This window comes from Haliaeetus albicilla, chromosome 8 (assembly GCF_947461875.1).
Source record: "Haliaeetus albicilla chromosome 8, bHalAlb1.1, whole genome shotgun sequence".
Taxonomy (NCBI): Eukaryota; Metazoa; Chordata; class Aves; order Accipitriformes; family Accipitridae; genus Haliaeetus; species Haliaeetus albicilla.
The window spans coordinates 23914795-23939720 of record NC_091490.1 but is presented as its reverse complement, the minus strand read 5'-3'; the positions used below and the strand labels follow the sequence as shown (position 1 = coordinate 23939720).

General features: G+C 37.0%; 1 long non-coding RNA gene across 1 annotated transcript in view; it reads right to left on the bottom strand.

Moving 5' to 3' along the window:
- Positions 1-381: 381 nt before the first annotated feature.
- The window catches only part of LOC138686427 (uncharacterized), a 297726-nt gene continuing 273181 nt past the window's right edge, over positions 382-24926 (bottom strand). The window contains exon 5 of the long non-coding RNA XR_011325801.1: positions 382-853. This is a non-coding gene — a long non-coding RNA (uncharacterized lncRNA). The remainder of the gene's footprint in view (positions 854-24926) is intronic.

Sequence of the window (24926 nt, the reverse complement as noted above, 5' to 3'; positions counted from 1 at the left end):
ACAAGCTTGATATGGAATGATACCAAAAAGCCAGTCGAAGAAACTCTCTAAGACTCGTTTTGGAGCTTTAGAAAGCAGGCATTCTTTATTGCAGCACTGGATGCACGGGGGATAGTTCCACCTAGCGTGCATGCCACAGCTTTAGCACAAACAGGTTATATAGAATAACTAATTGCATATTAAACAGATTAGTATACATATACATAAAAATGATTGCAACTGATTATCTTAGTACTGTCTACATCCAATTATGTGCAATGAAGGATCCATTTGAGTCAAAGGGCTGCTTTTGCGACCTCCGACCCATTTGAAGTTCTTGTTGGCTGTCCCTGAAGACTTTATTCTTGTCCCTGTTCTTTGATCTTTAAGTTTAATGCAGTTTCAATCACATGTGGTCAGTTTCAACATTGTTCTCATCTAGCGTACAGGAACATCTAGTCGTAAAAGCAAAGAACTGCAAAACTTATGAGTAACTACCTCTACTAGTTAATTGCTTGGCTATATTTTTGTCTATTGTTTCAATCATAGTGTTAGTATAAGATTTCTAATAATTATTTACCAAATCTCACTTTTACAGTCACCTAGCATCAAACCAGTTTCCACGGCTGGTACAAAATATTAAAACCATCAAAATATTTAGACATATCATACAGAATGTATGGAAATATGCTATCAGTAACATCATAATGATATCATATGGGAAGAACTGGATGACCTTGAGACCTGGACTAAAGGTAATGAATGAAATTCAATAGTGAAAAATGAGGTCATGTACTAACAACAAAATTAATAGCAACTGTTAAAAAAACTTGTTGTGACAAAAGCGTTAGCAATAATCCAGGAACTTTGTAATCTGAAAGAACAAAGGAGAAAGATGTCTTTGAGTGACCAGGTCATCACGTGAAGATTATGAACCATTAAGGAGATGCACCTTTAAAAAAGGCAAATATAATCAAGATAGTGAAGTGCTAAGGGATTTGGACCAGATAAGAATGATCCTTTACCTGAAATAGTTATTTTTTTTTCTTCAGATTGGTTGTTGAAGAAACTAGAAGTTAAAAAGATAACATTTAGACTGGAGAATCTTACAAAGGAGGAAGTTGACTTGTTTTGCTTCCCAGAGTAAAAGTAGTATTGATCAGTAGCTTTTATTCTGAACATGGACTTCAAAGTTAACAGTTGTCTACATGCACTTTAAAATGACCCTGGGTGGTTGTCAGGAAAGAGGTTGAGTCACAAAATTCAAGCTTCAAAAATAGAGGAATTAAAAATTGTCAGAATCTGGTAGGTTTTCACAACAACTGTCATTTAAGTACAGTGAAGAATTTACCTTTCTATTCCTTTTACACTATTGAGGCTAGTGATTCTGCAGAGCCTTTACTTTCTGATGGGAAATTAATTTCTAATGGCATTTCTGCATTCTGCTGCTACTTTACATGTAAAATTTGGCATAGATTCACCTTAAAAGATCCAGCCAATAGTGACAAAGCTTGCTAGTAACTTGCTTCAGCTAAAATGGGTTTGCTTCCTACCTGAGCTAAGCACCAGTGCCAATGGATCTGGGCGCACAGGTGACTGTCAATTTTTAAGAGATGTCCATTTCAGTGGAAGACTTTAAAGAAATCAATAGTTTATTCCACCCCAAGTATATCCTCATACAACTTTTTATAACATGAAAAGCATTTTTTTCTACATGTCTGAAGTTATTCACGCACAGAAGTGTTCTTGGCCTTCCTCACAAAATCAAAATAATGCTGAAAGTAATATTATACTGCAGAAAACATTACACTGAAGAAAATACTATACTGAAGAATGTGAAAAACAGGTGGGCTTAGGATAAGACAAAAGTAACAAATGATGGGGAAAATGGTATTTGACAAGAATATCAAGGATTAAGTTGGGGAGGGATAAAATGCATTTTTTTGCATCTCTGACAAGAACCATGGTTTCTTTGCTTATTTGTTTTGATCTTCCCTCTTCCTGATTTCTCAAGTTTCGTGGACCTACTCTGGAAGAAGTAATTTACTCCATTAGGCTTACTCATAAGACTTTCTGATTGCCTAATTTTCAGAGTTACAAATAAACACCTATGTCTGGCTGGCAGTATCATCCTGGATTCTGGCCTGCTACAACTAATTGCTTCAGGCAAGTCACACCCTTAAGTGTAAGCATTAGAGCCAGGAAGCATCATGAAACTTTTTTTTAATTTCTTCTTTGTTCTTCTGTAACTAGGTCAGGTTTTCCTCTTGCTCTCTATTGCACGTTAAATCAACTTCAAATCTGGCCTACACGCATAAAGGATCATAAGATGCAAGAATGTCTCTACAAAGCATTTCTGATCCCCCTTATGGACCCCTAAAATTCTGAATTCAAATCAAACAGCTGTAATACACACTGTAAGTGTTCTATACATCCTACAGTTTCATCCCAGAATGTGATGTGTATTGGATTTTGTCAAGCAGACCCCAAAATACTCATTACTTTTTTCTGTATACATGAAAGGGAAAGATAGAGAACCAGGAAGAAATGCATCTCCAATCCTGAAGATACCATCAGATAAAGCCGCAAGTAAAAGCATTTAATTCATATCTACATGAACACCATCCCAGAAGCACCACCAGCCAGGATCTGGGACCATCAGTGCCACAAAAGCAAAGCAAGACAAAACCCACATGAGAAAGCCAGCATTGCTCTTTCAATAATTCCATGTTAAAACAGAAGGATTTGCTTCCTAAACCTCAGAGGTAATCAGCTTATCTCTACAGAGAAAAGATTTATCTTTAGCAATGTTTTTGGTTCTGTAAGCTCTCTTAATGGAAATCAATTTATTTAAAAAAAAATAAATCCAGGTTCAGTAACCTCTCACAACAGCAAAACCCAAATCTTGGCAGCAGGCTAGAAACAAGTCCATTCTTCTCTGGTCACTTCTGCCAATGGTTCACAAATATGCTACATAAAATAACAGAGCAAATATAGAGACAGGAGGCTGGTCAATATCTGTCATGCATACATGGCATTAAGGTACAAATGTTTATATCGGCTTCTATGAACTAAGTATTCCTTTTCCAATTCAATTGACAATTCCAGTCTGAAATAGACCTCAAATCAATGAATTCTAATAACAATCTCTCAATTACTCAATAAACTGTCTTCCAATTTAAAGTTTAGTACTTGGTATAGAACAGACTCCTCTAACACTATGAAGGAGCTCAAAACAAGACAATGAAGCAGAGCAAGACTTCACTTAATAGAGGAATAGTTAATATTTTTAAATTATACCACTTACACTTCAATGTGAATAATCCTAATAGTGTGCATATTATGTTTTGCAGAAGGGCTAACGGCAGGACATCTATAGGGAGCCACTGGCATTTTCAAGATTCTCCCCATCCCTCTATCGGGCTAGCGAAATAATTTTAATTTAGTTAAACAAAGAAGCTTTAGGTTTCAATCCATGTTAAACAGTTGATATAATAGTCATCATTATCTTCTTCACCCTGCAACCCCCACCATCTTTTTTCCAAAACTCAACAGTTTAAAAAAAAAAAAAAAAAAAAGAGGAAAATTCTCTTAACACTAAAAATGGTCTCTGCCTACTACTGTTGCCAGCCACACTGAACATTTGATCTCAGCATAAATAACAGATGATAGGTAGTTCTGCCCTTGAAACACAGATCAAATAATGTTGTAAATGCATGCAGTATTCTTCCTTTTCAAGCATGCCAGTGAACTCAGCTCAGCGGTGATATTTAAAGGCACATTCGTTGTTACTATGACTTCAGCAGTCTCTCTAGATGTTTTCAATTTCTTTTTCCATTTTCTTCCAGTAAGAGCTGCAGGTGTCAGGTAAGTAGCAGTACATGATACTAACCATAACTTTGTGAGTAGGCAATTAAGTGGCAGCAGGCTTCTAACTGAACCAGCAATTATACTCTTTTGGACATAAAAGGAAGGCAAACTATCTACATCTTATGTTAAGCTTGCCAAGTTTTGTTCTGAATGGCTTTTCACTGCTTGTTCTGTGTCTCGCCCTCAGTTTTTTTGTATGTGCTGTAGAATCCTCTTCAACATGTAGGGCATTGCATTCCCACATAATGGAACTAGACCTGAAAAAATGATTTGGATAAAAATTGTGTAAAGACAGACAGCCCAAGCCAGCCACATCCTAGTTGTTGGGACTGTGCAAAAGTGTTATGAATTGGATAAGAATTGGACATGAATTGGATTTTTCTGACATAAAGTTGGGATAATAGTATTTGCAAATGCACCATATCCTATTTATTCATACTTGTACATGTAGGGCTTTCTCTATGCAAGCATGGTTCTAGCATGACAGCTGCACCAAGCTAACCATTTGTGGCACAAAAGACACCTACAGATCCACTATGCTGCAACAGGGACTGTACTATAGTGCAATGTTTTTTAAGCTGTTACAAGTGCAGATTTTTTTTTCTCAGGGTCTATAAGCAACTCCAAGGGTTCTTTTTTTTCTTTTTTTTTAAAAACAAAACAAAAAACCTCCTACTGAAAAACAGGTTTGTTCTTATTTACAGTAAAATACTGCTAAAATACAAAAATTACTGTATTGAACTTTCAGCAGTTGAGCATAGAACAGCAGAAATCCATTGAAGGTTATTTTCTGACCTGATAGAAATAATTGTCTTCAATTACTCAACATACAACTGAATTCAACAAGGCGCTGTATGGTCTCAGTGAATGCACATTATTCAAAGCACCTGCAGGGCTGTTTACGAAAAAAAAAAGGAAAAGGTACCAATGTTTATTTGTTTTTCCACATTAAAAGTAGCATTTGAAAGCTGATTCAAAGCCTTTACAATTCAGTGAAACAGTTCCTTTTGAGTTCAGTGGACCTCAGATAAGGCCTCTGGGGAAAGAAAAGGAAGATAGATAAGGTTTACAAAGGATAGTTTTGATTAAAAATGAAATCTTCAAGAGGAAATTAAAACAAAAAGAATTGAGTGTATTTACATCTATTTTGGCACTGGTTCATATGAGTGCAGTAAACTGCACTGTCAGAAATGAAATTTACATGGGTAAGAGAGTTCAAAATATAATGGTTTAAAAGAACCTAATTAAGGAATATCATTAAGGTACCTCCTGTGATGAACCCCTGCTAGAGACTCTGCACAGGGCACTTCTGAACACTTGAGTTTGGGAACATTGGTTTTGTGCTAAGTAACAAACTTTGGTGAAGGGTAGCAGGTGTGAAATTGCTACCATTTGAGATATTCGGCTGTGTTTTCTTAAACAAGTAATGTACAACTTTACAGAGAATGAAAGTGAATTCAGTTTATGAAGCACCAGTCTCTCCAGTGATGTTGAGAGAAGGGATATAGGAAGGCCATGTAAACATGGAAATTAGTTTTATTTCTCCATTTTCTTTTTGTTGCAAGGACTAAGAATATCAAAAGGTGAGACTAAGTAGACAAATGTAGCAATGCTGAAACTATTAGCTGTGAAGTACTGCCCTAATCTTTGATTCACATCTTGAGCACATGAACTTTTGTAAGACTGAGCAAAACCTACATATTTAGACTCCAAAGCTTTTAATTTTTTGAGGGTATAATTAACAGCCAAGTACAAAAGGTACCAAGTTTAAAGGAACTGTGCTGCAGGAAGCAAGTATTGCTGGAGAAAGAGGAGACAGAGAGTGTGAATATATGTCAGTTAGAGCCTGTGTCCTTTTGTAGCCAAAAGACAAAAGTAAGCTTATCTTAACAGTAAATACTTATGATATTTTTCTTCTAATAGTTGCTTTTTTTTTAAGATTTCACAAGGGTTTGAGGAGAAAAGACTAGGTGAGTTTGTTTTACATTAAAGGTACTGAAACATATGACCGAGTATGACAGAAATATTTTTCCTTCCTACATTACAAAGCCTGTTTTCTCAGTAGACGTGAATACAAATAACTTGAACTAGACAGACATTGCATGAGTTCTCATTACCATCTATAAAATCAACACTAACAACTTTTAATTGACTGTTTTCTTGTAAGAATCCACTTCACAAATTGAGCAGATGGGGAACAAGGGGATTAGGACTGAATTTCTGCCCTGAACCACAGGTCTCTTCCGTGATGCTGAGTTGGTCACTTAAGCTTATGTCTTCAAAATTACCTAAGGGACTACAAATTAAATTAAGTGCTGCAATTATCTATTTGTAGAAAGTTTATTCCACTTTTCTAGATCACAATGATGACTGTATAAGTTCTCTAACATTTCTGAGCTTTCTGTATACTGCAGCAAACTTTTGGAGACTCTGAAAAGACATACCTCTCAAGGAACATAGAAGCAGAGCAGCTCCATGGAGGAGGATGAGCAGGAGCTGAGGGTGACTACAGCACAGGCTGTGCCCTCACCACCTGGCCCCCCACCCCACAGAGCCTGAGCATGGCAGATTTTCCCAGGCAGATGAGGGGATGGACCAGGAGCCCAGCCAGAAGCAGTAGGAGGCAGAGCTAGAGACAGGGCTACAGTGTAGGTTGTAGGTCTGACATCCATACAGGAGACAGAGATGCCTATGACACAGACCAGGGTCCCAGACCTGAGCTCAAATGACTACCCTAGATGTAGGGCAGGGTGTATGGAAGAGGGGGCTAGGTGAGACTGGTCAGGACATTTAAGGACTACTGCTGCCCTCAGGGCCATGACAATACCCTTTAAAAATCCAGGTTAATGTGTTTCAGAAGTTAAATGAGTTAAATAGTTGCAATCTAGTCCAATTTGCTCTTTATCAACATAAAAGCAAGCTCGACCAATTGTCAGACTGCCCAGGAGAAAGCCAGTAATGAGATGACAAGAGCTTGGCTAGACTAAAGTGAGCTCTGTTGGCAGAACTGTGTGGAAAAGCTTGTAGAGCACCTGCTCCCATCGTGCTTGGCTCTAGCTGCCAGACCCAGCTTCACAAAATTTTTACACACAATAGTTTTTCTCCTGAAAGGAATAAAACAATCACATAAAATATGTCCAAAGTAGTGTGTTTGTTTTAAATATTTAAAGAGCAGAAGGAACCCATAGGAAAATCAAGGGAATGAAACACAGGCTACCAAGATACTACTATGACTTTTTAACAGAATAACAGAAAAGTAACAGAAAAATATAATCAAGACACCTAAACTCTCCCGGCACAGTCTACCATGTAGCAGCTTAGCAAATTTGAGAGAAGCTGTGGAGAAGGCTTAACAAAGAATTCTTTGAATTAATGCCATTTCATACCTTCTCTGGATCCATGGGCAGTGTATTCTGCTCACCCAAAACACAGTCAAAAAATGCTAATTGACTCAAGAAAGAAAACAATGCTCTGGTAACTTCAACTGTCATTACCTGCTTAAAATCTTGACTCTTTGTCTATAAGCCTCTGATTTACCTCACTGTCTCCCTTACTCTAATTACTATTAATCATGCAGACCAGCTGCACAGATGCTGTACTGTTTCCCTATCTCCTCAGCCACTTCATTTGCATTCTGTTTTTCTTTATTATCTTCATACCTTCAATTTTCAATTTTTTTTCAACATTCCTCTGCCCTTTCAAGATCCTAGTACAAACTATCAACACCCAAATATTACAGTTAGTCTCTCTTTTTTCACGTTATGAAATGGCAAATGGGAGGGATTAAAAGATGCCTTAGACAGCAAAAAGCATAAATAAATATGTACTTATGTATGAATCTGGCTATACTGAAGTGGCAACTTTGCTGTGTGGTTACGTTCAAAAGGTTTGTTGGATTTCAAGAAGTAACATCCCCCTGACTGAATACGAGAGCACTATGATAAGACTGTGCTATCAGAGGATTTATTTGAAAATACTTAGGTATGGTAGGCTTGGTACATGTAAATAAGGATGAAGACATGTCAGTGGATGCATCTCACCTTTATTGCTACATGCTAATCCAAAAAGATGCTGGGTAAGCCATGCTTATATCTGTATTACCTACTACTTTTTTAAGCCTCTGTGAACACACCGTGGAGAAAAAAATATATGGAAAACATATTATGTCTCTCCAATTCGAGCTCTCTCTATCAGTATTCAATACAGATCTTGGGCAGCCAAAGTATTATGGTTTATGAAAAAATTAAATTATTTTTCAATGTGGAAGGCAGAAGCAAATGGAATTGTAAGGCCCTTTTTGCTGCAATAATAGCTTTAATTATTTGTCCCCATTAAAATTTATCACTGACAAACTTAAGAGCAGTTTTTGTAAGCTATTCATATTATATTATCTGTCCTCTCCAATACTTACTATGAATTGTCACCAGCTCAGCTTTTGGGTACAGGACAGAGAAGATATGCTTAGCAGAGTAATATTACCATTAATTACTGTAATTAATGTAAATTATGCAAAACCAGTAAAACTCAATTGCCAAAGAAATAATAACCTTTGAACTGAAAATGCAACAGTAAATGCAGAAGTTCAACTCATAATGGCTTAATTGTGGAAGAAAGAATGCTGAGCAGAGTGTTTAGGTTTTGGTTCTACATGCTAAGGCTGTTTACAAAAAGCTGTGTAAGTTTATACAATGCTAATATATGGAACATAATATAAGAAATGGTATTATATGAAACCGTTCATATATTAAAAAAAAAAATCTCGTAAGCCATTTGTTTTATAGGATTTGATACTGTTCATTAAACCAGCTGTTTTATGAAGCAGTTCACCATGGGTTTCTCACAGAGCACAATAGGCTAGTTGGATCCCCATTTTGATGGGCAAACTACATTCTCCCCATTTTAAATCAATAAAGTAGACAATTCTTACAAAGTTACTAGAGTTTCATAAAGCCATAGTTCCATACACAATATGCCCAACTGTATTGGCTTTGTGTGGCAAGGTGTTGGTAGCGGGGGGGGGGGGGAATTACAGGGGTGGCTTCTGTAAGAAGCTGCTGGAAGCTTCCCCTGTGTTCGAGAGAGAGCCAATACCAGCCGGCTCTAAGACGGACCCACCACTGGCCAAGGCCGAGCCAACCAGCGATAGTGGTAGCACCTCTGTGATAACATTTTTAAGAAGGAAAAAAAAGTTGGGACAGATGGAGAAACGGCAGCCAGAGAGAGGAGTGAGAACATGTAAGAGAAACAACCCTGCAGACCCCAAGGTCAGCAAAGAAGGAGGGGGAGGAGATGCTCCAGGCACCAGAGCAGAGATTACCCTGTAGCCCGTGGTGAAGACCATGGTGAGGCAGGCTGTCCCCCTGCAGTCCATGAAGGTCCACGGTGGAGTAGATATCCATCTGCAGCCCATGGAGGACCCCACACCAGAGCAGGTGGGTTCCCAAAGGAGGATGTAATCCCGTGGGAACCCCATGCTGGAGCAGGCTCCTGGCAAGACCTGTGGATCTGTGGAGAGAGGAGCCCATGGAGCAGGTTTTCTGGCAGGACTTGTGACCCCACGGGGGACCAACGTTGGAGCAGTGTGCTCCTGAAGGACTGCACCCTGTGGAAAGGAGCCATGCTGGAGCAGTTCGTGAAGAACTGCGGCCCGTGGGAAGGGCCCACGTTGGAGAAGTTTGTGGAGGACTGTCTCCTGTAGGAGGGACCCCACGCTGGAGCAGGGGAAGAGTGTGATGAGTCGTGCCCCTGAGGATGATGAAGCAGCAGAAAATAACGTGTGATGAAATAACCGTAAACTCCATCCCCGTCCCCCTGTGCTGCTGGGGGGGGGCTTGGTAGAGAATCCGGGAGTGAAGTTGTGCCCAGGAAGAAGGAGGAGTGGAGGGAAGGTGTTCTGAGATTTGGGGTTATTTCTCATTACCCTACTCTGGTTGATTGATAATAAATTGAGTTAATTTTCCCTAAGCTGAGTCTGTTTTGCCCGTGACGGTAATTGGTGAGTGATCTCTCCTGTCCTTATCTCGACCCACAAGCTCTTTGTTATATATTCTCTCCCCTGTCCAGCTGAGGAAGGGGAGTGATAGAACGGCTTTGGTTGGCACCTGGCGTCCACCCAGGGTCAACCCACCACACCAACATGTCAGTATTTTGAGTTTTTTTGATGTAGCAACACGCTTGCAATCCTAACCTAAATTCATTACAACCTTTAGTCTCAGTGAAGGGGTCAGGAGTTTGGGTTTTTCAGTACTTACATTATTTGTAATACAAATACTATGATAAAGATGGAAGAATTTAAATGGTCTGTAAAATTATGAACCAAATCACAGAGTTCATTAAAATCTCCTGGTCCTACTGAATTAAAAGAATTCTGGAATTTATGTCAAAGAATCAGAATTTCACCAACTGTTGAATTCAGGTCCAAGATGAGGCGATTTTTAGCTTCACAGTTTTCAGTTTCAAAGCTCCCTCTACATCTTAGTCCTTATTTCTGTAAATTTGTTATTTGGCTGAATAATAGGAAGGATTGTACTAAATTATGTTAGTAAACCAACCACTTTACGATATTTGTAAAGTCAGCTCTTGAAGACAAAACATATTTTTACTTCTGAACTATCAGCTATGAAATAACCAGCTTAGGAGAAAAGTATTCTTAATTTCAAGTAGTGCATGATCTTGAGTGTGCAGGTTTATGCAAATATTATAGATCTAATGTAATGCTGGATGTTCTCATGCATTTCTCTCATGAATCCTCCAGAGCTGTCCATTTCAATTATGTTTTTCAGCATTCTGTCTCAAATATGAATTATGTGTGGTATTAAAAAAGGAAGTAATTCACATGTTTCATTTCACTTTGCTCTACTAAGCTAGTTTTCTTTGGAATAAAGAACAGCAGGAGTGTTTCAGACTAAACTTTATAGATTTACATGTTAAAATTAAGACTTGCCCTGGTGTCAGATACCTTATATGATTATATTGTGTCATATATGTGAAATCAAGGTCTTTCTTTAGAGAGGGTACCATTTAAATTCACCTTGCAATCTAGTTGTACGCCATGTAATATAGGTGCTCCTCCCTGCAATTCAGGAGATAATGGCTCATGTCAATTAAAAATACAGCTGCTGTTTGCTGTTGAAGAGCAAAAACTCAAAGCTTTAACTGTTGTTTTAAAGTATGTGTTAAATGGTGATCAGGCACTGTAAAATACCAGATCGCCTAAAAAACTGACAGCTGTGAATATTACAAAATTCTCTGGAGAATCAGCAAAGGCCAGATAGTATGCTGCTGCTGGTAAAATACACCTGCTACCTAGAGAAAAGTATAAATGTTTAGGTAATGTATAATTTTAAATAAATATGGTACACATAGGTATATGTATAAATAGGAGTTACAGGTAAAAAATATTAACTGTTAGATATGTGACTATTAAGAAACAAGTTCCTTACCAGATCTAAGTGAAATAGGGACAATGTTGTTGCCTGTAGGTCAGACCTAGGGATAGGGTTTGTCAGTAGCTGCCTGTAAGGAAATCCATCAACTTTATAATTTATTTTCATATGTTAACAAAAAACCTGGGAAAAGTTAAAGGCTTGATTCTGTGACTTCTCCGAGAGTTGGATTGCCCCTTCTTGGCCTTTTTTTTCCTTTATATTGACTTCAGAAGATCTTATATCAAGCTCTGTAGGTACAGTTTCATGACACTGAAATCAATTGGATCATTCACCTCCCTAAATCCAAGTATGCCTATGTGTTTGCAAGGTTATTGCCCAAGCCTTCTGTTTAATAGTTCATGCAGTATTTTTTTATTCTAACTGACTCTCTAAGTAGAATCACAATGCAAAATTGCTTTGGTTTGAACAGAAGCTCAAGAATGCTCGTTTTATAGTATACAGATTTTTGTACCACTGTGTACTCATCAAATCAGCTTGTTAAAAAAATTTTTAAGGATTTTTTGGGGTTTTTTTTGTTTGGTTTGGTGGGTGTTTTTCTCCCTCATTAAGAGAGGCTTAAAAGTCATGAAAAGAAAACTTACAGTTGGCTCATTTGAGAAAATGAAGTGAAAATCCTGCCTTGGAACACTGAGCCCAGACTTTGCCAGTGCAGTAAGTGAAAGTGAAACCAGAGTAAATGCCAAATGAACAGGTGGAAAAAAAGCTAAAATAAGATCTTTGTTGGTCTGTAATGACAGGTATTACTCCTTATAACTAACTTACAAAATTGCTTCCATGTATCTTTACTCTTTGTAGGATTCAATTTTCTTATTTTATTTTATTGCATGTTTGAGTTTTGCCTTTCTAGGACCATAAACAAGTTTCTGTATCTTGAGCTATAATCATACAACAAATATAGGGCAAGCAGTCACACTCATGTTATCATTCATTTAGCTAGCACAGGCAATAACAAAATCAACTAGATACATCCCATACAACCTAGGCAAAACCAAGCATCCCAAGCCACCAGCCTGAAGCTTGATCAGTAACACCTTTACTATTGCTATCAACCATGCCACCTACCTCCACTTCAGTATACTTATGCCAACATGTACTGCAATTACATTCTTTAACTGAGCTTCATGGCTGATGAAAACATGCATAACTAGGTTTACCCACCCTTGTATGTTCCCACATGACAAAAATAATGAATGAAACTCCCAAAATCATGAAGTCATCTTAGAAATCACTAAATACATACATACTTCATTAAATGTGTTCTGAAGCATATGAAAGTTTAAAAGATGGCTTTAAAAATACATTATTAAAAGTATTCCTATACTAATATTACTACTCTTTTAATCAATTTATGCCAATGCATAGTGTTAGCAGTTCTTGGAACAATGTGTGATCGTTATGGCAGGAACAGGCTTTTGGAACAGCAAAATCAGGCAGGAAAACTGTCTCAATAAAGCACAGCTATGGCCCTGTTACCCACTTTGATTATGTCTTCTCCCAGTGGTAATGCACACCAGCTGTTCAAGAAAGGTGGTGTCCAAGCAGCTGGTCTCATTTGCACAGCTTCATGCATAGCTGACCCTGCTGCTGCAGCTGCCACCAAGGACAGACTCAGGATGTGAGGAACAGTGACAGCTAGTAGGGCGGTTATAACTCTTACATTATAACCCTCTTATTATATCTGTCATTATAATTCTTATAATAACTTTGCTTATCCTGCTGAGAGCTCTAAAACTTCTCTTTACATAGTGTCACATCTTTAGGGCCATGTTACAAATCCAGACCAGGTAAATAATGAATAAATAACTGAAAGTAAAGGCCACCCAATAGTAGTGTCCTCCTGATGCAGAGCTCCACTCCTGAGACTTATGTCCATATCACACAAAAACATTAAAGTGAATTGCTGGTAGTTTTAGCAGGAATAGCATGGCTGCATAAGCTCAAAAGACCACACTGCCTCCCCCTCAAAGATGGTGCTTGCATGCTTAAAACCCCAGCCCAACAAAGCAACATTCAGATGATTTAGATTCATTTAACAAGCACTTCAGTGTTTTTAAAATTACTGAGTTATTCTGCAATAAAGATTGAACAAAAGCCAAATGGGGAGAAATGAGCCACATTTATATCTGGAAGAAAACATAATCTATTGTCAGTTTCAGCAATCCCTATTTCATCATTTCAGACAATTAAAGAAAGTCCTTTCCATGAATTTCAGCATAATCACAGAATTTAATTCTTATCTGTTTCATGCTTTAAATGCCAATTTAAGTCTATCAATTTTTTGCAGCTGTGTTTTTCATCTGTGTATAAAGTTCTATCTTGCTTCTCTTCTCTGATCCTGCTGAAAATATGACCATAACAAAAAAAAAAACCAAAACCAAAACAAAACAAAAAAAAAAAACCCACACAAACAAAACACCATCACCACCCATTTTAGTGTTTTGTGGCTTGGACATTCATTTCTCCTCACTGCTTTTGGAAAATATTTATCCCTTCCTTCTCCTTCCCAGGGAAAAAAAAGCTTCTCAAGTATAACTGAATTTTCCATTCTGCCTCTTGAGAAAACACAGGAAGGAAACTAAGATTTCTGCTGGTTCTTTTAAGAGATCAAAAAAAAAAAAAAAGATAATGGATTTTTTAATTTTTTTTTCTTTTTTTTGGTAAAGGCTGTAGAAAAGTCAAAGCTGAAATCCTACTCAGCTGAAACCACTGGAAGCTCTGCCATTGACTTCAGTAGACCAAGATTCACCTAAAATGTTTCCAAAATTCACCTTTCCCTACTATGTTGGGTATCCTATACACAGCTTTCCCTGTGCAGTGTTCAAGCAATTTAAACATTTGGCTTTATCTTTGATGTCAGCAGAGCCAGAAAACAAAGTCCTGAGAGACAGCTCACTCCAAAGTCACTGGATTACTAAAGAAATAACCAACATGTTACCCTCCAAAAGATGTATCCCCAGTTCTACAAATCTAAATTGATCCTTGAATAATTTTATGCATCTATGTCCATTTCCATTATTAGTTCCTGGACTATTTCTTGTGTTTCTTCTTTCTTTATCTTCTCTTTTTCCTAGTTTTATCATCATGAAGTGTTCTTGTGGTAAGCTTGACTGTATGGGTTGCTTAGTATGTTGGAAGTCACATGAAAATTTCTTTTTATATGCCCAATCTTGTTTAGCATGATGAATCTAAATTCGGTTTGGCAAGAGACATTTGCCATGTTCCTGAGAAAAAGGACTTGAATTGATCTAAAATCTTTGGAACATTGAGAAAAATTAGAGGAATGGTATGTTTGGGGATTTTTTTTTCCCCTCCTCATCTTGGCTTTACCTAAGTGTCTGCAAAAAAGTAACAACATGCGTGTTATATTTGAAAATCCTATGGAAAACCTTTTGTTACTATTATTTTGTATTTTATCTCAGAGAACTTTCATTTTGACAACTAAACTTGTTTCACAAGTGTCCTCGGTTCAGCAGGGATAGAGTTAATTTTCACAGGAACCTGGGAGAGGGCACAGCCAGGACAGCTGACCTGAACTAGCCACATACCATGTGACATCATGCTCAGTATATAAATGGGGAGCCATCTGGGGTGGACCCTCAGGTCTTTCGGTGGGGGAAGTGGCAGAGCATCGGGTTCCGGGTGGTGAGCGGTTACACTGTGCATCACTCGTTTTGTATATTCTTTTATTACTACTGTTGTTGTTGTTGTAACTTCTCTTCTTGTGTTGTCCCAGTAAATTGTCCTTATCTCAACCCTCGAGGTTCTGTGGTGGTGTGGTTTTGTTTTGGTTTTTTTCTTTTCTCCTTTCTAATTCTCCTCCCCATCCCACCGGAGGGGGGCAGGAGGAGTGAGCAAGTGGCTGCATGGTCCTTTGTTACCAGCTGGGCTGAAACCACAACAAGTAACAGTGTTGTGTTATACAATTACATGGTTCACCATATGGTGAATTATACCTACAACCTGGCAATACCCAATGCTGACTGCCTTGATTTACACCTGGCAGGCCCCAAACCTGCAGAGGCTCACGTATGCATAGCTCACTGTGCATATTATGAAGCTTATAGCTTTTGCAGGATCAACAACTGATGAACTTTGCTTTCATCATTTAATATTAACATTTTGGTTTACATTTTTACTGTAGACTGCCACATGTTCTTCCCTGATGCCACTCTGAATTATCAACAATCAGGATGTCAGTTTATATTGTTGTGATAGGTTTCAGAAAATGGAACTAGTTCATGCAAATCAAGTTATTTTCCTTAACACCTGAGTTTCCCTTGCTAGAAGAGCTAGCTGCCTGCATTTCTTTACTAAAAGATCAGCACTTTGGGAAGGAAGAAAGTTCCCTACTTAAGTAATCTGATTAATTAACTCCAGAGACAAAATTACTCCCTGGAAACAGAGAATTGTGTACAGACCTGTACATTGCTTTAGTACCTTTGTTTTACTGACAATAAGTAAAAACAATACAAAGAGAACATGCTTAGGCTGTACCCCAAAGGAACAAAGCTGCTCTATCCTTCCTTGGGAAGAGCATCTCTAAAACCCTGGAAAGCTGCTACCAGTCAGCAATGAACGCTCTTTCTGGAGCACTAGTACTGCTCTGGTTTTCTTCAGCTCTTAAGAGCTCCTTGATATGTTTGTGAAGTTAAAGAGAGAGGGTAGGACTGGGCTGAAGAATGAAAATGAAAGTATTCTGTAGAAATTTTGGGCTCTGATTCTGTAAATTTCTGATTAATCTGAAGGACTGTTAGATTTTAGAAATCCATCTGAACTATTTAATTCTGTTTTCTTGATATTACACAGATTGTATGGGGATTCCGTTTGTCAGACACTTTTATTCTTATTTCTAGTAGACTAGGAAAACATTTCTATTTGGCCATTCTTTGGCCAAATCATATTTACATAAGTGGATGAGCTTGCTCTTATTTTAATTTTCCCTTCAATTGTCATTCTTTGGCAGCGCAGACAAAGCACTGAATTAGCCAGCCATTAGCAACGTGGAGATTCCATTTGGGACTAGGCCAGAGCACTAAACATTTAACTTCTGCCACTGTCTACATTCATCGTCTTAACAAAATGTTATTTCCTTGTCTCTGCTCCCATAACTCTGTGTGAATTAGAGAGTGAATTTGGTACCCTCTGCAATCCATTATCCTAGATAAAACTACCTGTTCTCAGTGGATTGAGAGACTGAAAACAGTGACTAACACCCTCACTAATATGAACATTTATTTGCACACTTCAATTTAACTGCAGGCATATTTTGATTAATGTGGAACAACAAAAATTATGTTGAGTAGCTGCATTCAAGGAAATGAATAGGAGTCATGAAACTACACATAATACCAATCATTTTTTAAAATGGCTTGTTTACAACCTTTTATGATTAGGGTAACTTGTATACTAGATTATAACCCTATGTCTATCATGTGATATTCCTAACAGCAAACTTAGTTACATTTTAATTACCTACGATACATACGAGTATTATGGCTACCTGTTTAGCCCCAAGCCTTTAATCTGCCTTCTAAAATAGACCAGACCTGCTGAACTGGTAACAGAAATCTCCATCTTTTTCTGAGCATTTTATTTTCATTTTACTGAAATGAGGTCCAGTTTGCAATGATCTAGTGTGAATATAGATTGACCCAAGCCCATCTAGCAAAAATGAAGCTCAACTTAGGAGAGGTGAGCAAAACAACAAGGCAGAATAGCAATACTCTTCTGTTCCTGGTAAAGGAGCTAGGCTTTTACAGTTCTTATAATTTGGGAAAAATTGCTACTTTGCAGGACTTACATCCTGGAAACACTCAGCTGTAAATGCAATAAAGTTTTCTCATTTTTAACCTACAGATCTGATTCTGTCTTTACATTTAAGCTGGAGTGTATTATTAGTATTACTACTATGTCTCAAAAATGCATCGATAGATGGAATGAAACACAAACGCTTCTCAGTCTGTTCACTTCTGCACTGAGCGAAAAATATAATGGAGATGATTTACTGTTAGAGCCCAATTCAAAATGAGTGGAAGTGACAGTAAATTTTAATGGAACTATCCATCAAGTTCACTCTTTATTCCATTTTGCAACATTTAATGTAAAGAACAAATGTTTTCTGTTAGTTAAAAACAGTTGAAAATACTACTTTTTCTATGCATAAAGTATCATGAGCTGAGCCTTACTAATTTTGTATTTTCTGTTCCTTGATATTTGATAGTGAAATAGCGAAGATGCTACACAAAGCAGCATATTTAAAACCAAAGACTAAAACAACGGTCGGAGAGCTCATCTGGTAAAAATCAGTGTCATCCTCCTTTCTTAAAAGAAAATATTTAATAAAATCACTGGCAGTTTCAGAGGATACCATAGTCAGGTTGTCATAGAAACAAGAGGTTCAGGATCATTTGGCATTTTATGAAGACATTTTAAAGCTATTTATATAGAGAAAAAACATGAACTCTAAGGTAATTTTCCAATTAAACAAGTCAATACCAGAAACCTAAGTGTTTATTTCTCCTTTGTCTCTGAAAGTAAAGTAATAAGTAAGGATGAGCAGACATAGTTATCACCTGATGCTATTCTTGACTATTATTTAAATTCAGCTGTATAATATACATAACACAATAAAAAGAATGGGTGGTTACACACAAAATTGATTAGAGGTTTTCTGTCAATCTGCAACACAATTTGGTGTTAAGAAGCATGAAAAAAACCAAAACAGCTAGTAGAGGGCACATAAAATATTTTTAGGCGTAAGAACAAAATGCTGTACACACATTCTTGTGAAAGTGTTTTATACATTACCTTCAATTTAATGTGGAAGTCTTGGTAAACTCTAAAAAGATATATGTATGAAATTATTCTATAGCTAGATTTTTCTGTTAAATTAGAAGATTGCATGCAAAATATTTCATTAACTCAGGGAAAAACAGAAATGAAAATGAGAAATGTTCAAGTCTATTCGAATATCTGCTGTTAAAAATAGAACTGTCGTTGATGTAATGATATAACGTTAATGGTTTAATGCAGACTAGCGAACTACTATTTCTTGAATGACTATAAATCACAAGTACAACTTCAAAACAACGTTATCTAATTCTCTGTAAGAAAAGAAAAGATACATGTAATGTGCATAAACATGCACACAGACATTCAGGCATTTATGTGGTGAAGAAGAGAAGCAAAATTTAATGCACAAATGTCTATATCACCTCATATAACTATGCATACCACAGCAAAGTATTAAAAAAGATATTTGTATTGTAAATGAGACCATACCCATACATATAAGTATCTGCGTAAGAGACAAAAGTGAGTATGAGCTGCACATTACAAGTATATTCTTAATAGATAACCAGAGAATCTCAATATTTATAAACTGACCATGGAATGACACTATTTATATCTATTTAATGTCTCTGATTTGGTACAAATAAACTTGACTGTATTGGAGAATTATTTATAAAGACAAAAAGACTGATAGGGATTTTTAACCTCAGAGAGAGGTTAAATCTGATAGATATTTTAAATCTGATATTTGAAAAAGTTAGATGTATTAACCAGAATCTTTCTCTTCTTCTTATGAATGAAATTACTTTCATTATAAAAAGTCTTACTACTGTAACAAGGCATTTTTCATAATCCATCTCAATGCATGTTCATGAGAGCAGAAGGAATGAAATCCCACCTAAAGCGACAATCTCAGACCCAGATGAAGGATTTGTTATTACTATTTTATTTTTTTTAAAAAAAAAGCTCTTTTCCATTATTGCACAAGCAGCTGCAGAATCAGTGGACAACCTAAAATAATAGTAAATTAGTAGAAGTGTAAATCTGGAAAAAAACAAAAACAACTATTCAAAGCTAGAAAGTTGTTTAAAGGATGAGAAAATGGCTTTATATTGCTTTAAAGATTAAAAATTTCAAAAGCAGGCTGATGAATACAGCTTAAAAAGGCAATGTTTCTTGTTCCTTTTCATAGCATCTACATTGTCACACTGGATCAGAATAATGCCATGCAATATTTACAGCATTACTTTACAAAGTACTTTTTCTTAAATGACACAAGATCTAACGTACTGTTTACAAAATGAAAGATAACTCTATTACATTCTGCCAACTATTTTTTTGTGTGCAGTATAAAGAAAGAAATTGTCCCTAGAGCATTTTCAGATTCTCAGCAAAACATTTGATGTCTTTTAATTTTATTAAAGATTATATCTGCAACATCATCTTGTATTAATTTTAAAATTATCTTGCTTAGTAAGTTCATATTTACTACGTGAAAACAATGTAATCCATGTGTAAGAAGGAGCCTGTTCTCAAATTTTCTTGGAGTTGCCACCTCTGCTTCAATTTGAAAAGGCAGGATAACATCAGGACTTCAACTAGCACGTGTCAATTTTTGTTATAAAGCTCCTGAAACTTCTACTGCTTTGTCCCTTTAATATCTCTCTCTTCACTGCTGTAAAAATACACGTACATCCTTGTAATTTTCCTAGTTAGAAAAGCACCATATTATTTATTTTATTGAATAAACTGAATCTCTGAAAGCCCAAGGATACGCAGAAGCTCAAACAGCAGATATAGTAGTGCAGAAAGAAATCAAGCAAGGAATTCTGTCAACTCTGTACATCCAAGTACCCAAAATAGGCTTCTCTCTCAACTTCTTTTGTAATTGTTCATACATCTGACTACAATTCTCTCTTTCTTTAGTTTTTCCTCTCTTTATTTTTTTACATCCATATTTGTCAGATGTAAAACTTTAGAAGTGATTGGAAAGCTCTAGTAGTTATGCTGGTCCTACTTGCACTGTTCTTCCCTTGCAGATAAAATCTACATGGGATCTTTCTTTGTACCTTTCATTTTTGCATCTTTAATGTGATCTCGTTCACTAATGTATTGCAGTATAATTATAACCTCGCTATGCAGATGCAAAATGAGATAATATATACAACACAAAAGTCAGTTGAAATTAAAAGTTTTGATTATTTTTTGTTTCACATTTTTTAGAACTTTTCTCCTGTAAAACTTGCTTCAACATTCTAAGGACTCACTAGGGCACTCTGAATTCCCTGGTGTTGTGGTTTAACCCCAGCCAACAACTAAGCACCACACAGCCACTCACTCACTTCCCCTCCAGTGGGATGGGGGAGAGAATCACAAGAGTAAAAGTGAGGAAACTCCTGGGTTGAGATAAAGACAGTTTACTAGGTAAAGCAAAAGCCACGCATGCAACCAAAGCTAAACAAGGAATTCATTCACCACTTCCCATCAGCAGGCAGGTGTTCAGCCATCTCCAGGAAAGAAGGGTTCCACCATGTGTAACTGTTACTTGGGAAGACAAACGTCATCATTCTGAATATCTCCCCCCTTCCTTCTTCTTCCCCCAGATTTATATGCTGAGCATGACATCATATGGTCTGGAATATCCCTTTAGCCAGTTGGGGTCAGCTGTCCCAGCTGTGTCCCCTCCCAGCTTCTTGTGTCCCCCCAGCCTCCTCGCTGATGGGGTGGGGCGAGAAGCAGAAAAGGCCTTGGCTCTGTGTAAGCACTGCTCAGCAATGACTGAAACATCCCTGTGTTATCAACACTGTTTTCAGCACAAATCCAAAACATAGCCCCATACCAGCTACTATGAAGAAAATTAACTCTATCCCAGCCAAAACCAGCACACCTGGATGTGTGCTTTACATCAAAACCAGAATGAATCCTTAAGGTTTATTGAACTAGGTTTACTATAGCAGATGTTGGAAATTATAACACTGGATCCTCCCTGCAACTCTGTGCTCCAAGAGCTCTGTTGAACTGAGGGGGAAACTGTAGAGATTGCTTGTTGGGGGTTGTGCTGTAAAATGATGTGTCCAGGTTAATCTTGCCTGGCAATCCCAGGTAAGCAATCACACATTTTCTTGCCTGTTCCACTTCCTTTTTTTTTTTTACTTTTTCCATTTGGCTCTCTACAGCACTAGCCCTTGTGGCTGTTTGTACTGATGGGCTTTATAGAAGGAAACTGTCTGCCATAAGCAAGACTGTGTCTTTACTCCTGCTATGAAACAAGGCTTCTTTTTATAAACAATGAAAACTCTACCCAAAAATTACATTGGGACTATTGTATTTGTGCTTTGTGACAATCTGCTTTCCCAGTTCTTGTTTCAAAGGACAACCCCAAATAACCTGTTTGTAATGACTTCTCTGCCTTTTAATTTTTCATTAGGCTGGTTTTACTTCTTATAGAAATATAAGCATGTAGAATCATTTCACTACTTTGAGTTCACATGTCAAATGACATCCATATCACATTCATGGAGAAGATGCAGAATACACTCAAGAGCCACTTCTGTTGATGCTAATTTGGCCACATATTAAAGATCTTGAAGAGTATCAAAGGAATGGCAATATAGTTAAACAAATCTTTTCTATTACAGTTTTTATTTTCTTCGTTTTGACTGACATACCTACAGCTAGAGCTTGCCTGGTAAGTTGTAGAGATATTTTCTTTGCAAGTATGAAACTGTAATAAATGCTGAGATGGGAGTGGAAATCCAATGCTTTTACCTTAAGTATGCAGGATATGTGAAGCATTTCCACATCTAAGAGAACTTCAAAAGCTACACAAACCTCTGTAGATGACAATCTAAGCAAAGGAGTTTATGACTAGGACAACAGCATACTATATAATATTAAATTTAAGGGAGGGAGGATAATTTCCAATCTTTCATGTGGACTCTGCCTGTTTGGAAAGGTACAGGAAGATAATGTAAGAAGAAAAAATACAGGAATAAAAAAATAGGACAGAAAGGCAGATTCTTCATAAATTTCACATCTTGCATAACATGCAGACCTAAAGTTCTGAAATTCCAGCTGTCCTACAGGACCGGTTATTAAAGTATCAGCAGTTGTTTTCCTTTTTATTCTACCTCATTATACCTCACGAAAGAGTTATAGCTGCAAACAAGCATTAACTAAAGACTTTGTACTCCCCATTACCATATTGCTTGCCAGTTCTTCAAAGCACCAAAGAAAATCAGGATTTTCATTGTTATCCTAATAAATATGCCCACATCCCTCTGATTTCAAGGTACTCATTGATATGAATCATGCACCTAAGAGAATATTTTTTCTTTCAAGAACAGATAATGATACCGAGATGTTTTCCTCCTAAATGCCCATTGCAATATTTTAAGAAGTTATATATATAAAATACAGATTATTTTAACATCTCAGAGTGCCCAAATTAACAAAACTCATGACTTTTTCATTAGTAGTGTTTGTACTATGCAATTATATTGAATTTTATTTTGCCTCTATTATGCTTGAAGATCTTTTGTTATAGATGGTTTTCACTGAAATTTGGGGGGTGTTATATGAGGGTAATATAACTTTTTCTAGGAGAACACGACAGAGTATAACAAAAGTGTTTAGGGTATTGCTATGATTTAAACCTTTTATAGATTGCTAAACTTGGTAACTGTGAATAAGCTCATAGTTAAAAACAGAGTACTGCTTGGTATTTTTGTTTCCCAATTACCTATTCTGTCACAATGACACCAGTGTTTGGGGTGTTATTTTTTAACACAGATGTGCAATATCCATAAAGGCAGTGTTTTAGTAAATGTTTAAGAGTTTCATAGATAACACCACTTTTTAATCTAATGAATTGCACAATTTTACAAAGACAAGAAACATGGTTCTGCTTGTTTACTGTTGGAACTCTTCATAGCCAAATCACTGAATGGGCTGGATTTCTTCTCAAAATACAACCACTTTATGTAGTTCATTCTTTGACAGTTCAGACTGCCATTACATTTGGTTTATAGTCAGTACATTTTTTGCAACAAACATTTTATGAATATTTATTCAAGAATGCCAGTTTTCATTACAGAGATGACAGAATTTTAAAGGTGGGTTTGCTTTTTGTGGTAAGCAAACTAAGAGCATGAAGGCTGGTGATTAAAATGGATAATAAAAAGGAATGTTGAAAGAGCAAAAATGCTAATGAACTTTGATATAACATATTCTACTGGAATTCAGCTTCCTTTTACAGAAAAAGTACAGATATAAGATGTAATTGTATGAGGTTTTAAAAAAGCCAGTAACATACAATGGTCCTGGGTTCAGCCAGGATAGAGTTAATTTTCACAAGAAGCTGGGAGGGGACACAGCCAGGATAGCTGACCCAAACTAGCCAAGGGGATACTTAATGCCATATGATGTCATGCTCAGTATATAAAGTGGGGGAGCTGGCTGGGCGGGGGGGGCAAGAGGGATCGCAGCTCAGGAACAGGCTGAGCATCAGGTTCCAGGTGGTGAACAATTGCATTGTGCATCACTCCCTTTACATATTATTTTATTAGTATTACTGTTATTATTATTTCTTCTCTCCTTCTGTTACCCTACTAAACTGTCCTTATCCCAGTCCTCAAGTTTTTACATTTTCCTTCTGATTCTCCTCCCCATCCACCAGTGTGGTGGAGGAGTGAGCGAGCGGCCACATGGTACTTACTTACTTGCTGGCTGGGCCTAAACCACAACAACCATTATACTATCCTTATTATAGTTCAGTATTTGATACAGCATGTATTAAATAAAACCCAAAGAACTCAGAAAGAGATGCTTCTAAATCAGGTCAGAGACTAATTTAGAATCACATCACTATCAAAGACAGAACCCAGGCAAAACAAAATAAGAATGTGTCATCCTGAAAAAAATTAAGAAAAAGCAAGTCACGAAGCACTAAATTACTGAAAGTACTTCACACAGGAATGAATTAGAGTATGAGCCACAGTACATGCAGAAACACCTGGCTAGATGTACTAAGGATCTGGCTGGAAAGGCTAAGAAATTCCTGCCAACACAAGGAAGGTTTGGGTTTGTGTTTTGTTATTGTTGTTTTTTTTAAAAATCTGTGTACAGCTTATTTGTTCAGACTGTATATATGGCAATGATACCGTTCAAAATGGCTGTTATATTATACACTGACACCAAACACTGAAAATTAAATATATATATATTTAAGTCAGGGTGGAGTAGAGTACTCCAGAGAAATCCTACAAGATATTAACAATAAAACGTGCTATATTTAAAACATATTTTTAGCAAACATTAAGAACACTGAAAATTTTACAAACTCACTGTAAATTGATTTCCTTTTCTAAAGAGCTCTTCACTCCTGCTTACAAGCTCTGATTGCCATTTTAATCACCCCATGGCCTGCTCCATGTCACACATGCACAGGATCATTTCTTACCTTACATTTTGCAACTAGGAGTCAAGCTCATTCTCACAGTATGTTGATGTCTGTTCTTTACTAGGTGTCTCTTAATCTACTTATACCACTGGCCATTTTTCTCAGCTTTCTCTTGTCCTTGCCTCCAGTCTCTGGGCTGTTCTAAAGAGTCTGTGGAGTGATGGAAGCCCTGCAACACCTAAACTGCCCCATTCTTTTTTCTTGTCAACTCCCTCACAGATTTTCTGCCTGCAGAGGAGCTCAGGAAGCTAAGTCTCAGTTGTTGCTTTTCAAAGAAGGCTATTCTTCCTGTGACAGATTTCTAAATGGTCTCAGGCTACCTGCTTTCCAAGTGAGCAGAAACTGATCTGGATCTTGGCCCTTAAACTGTGATTTTA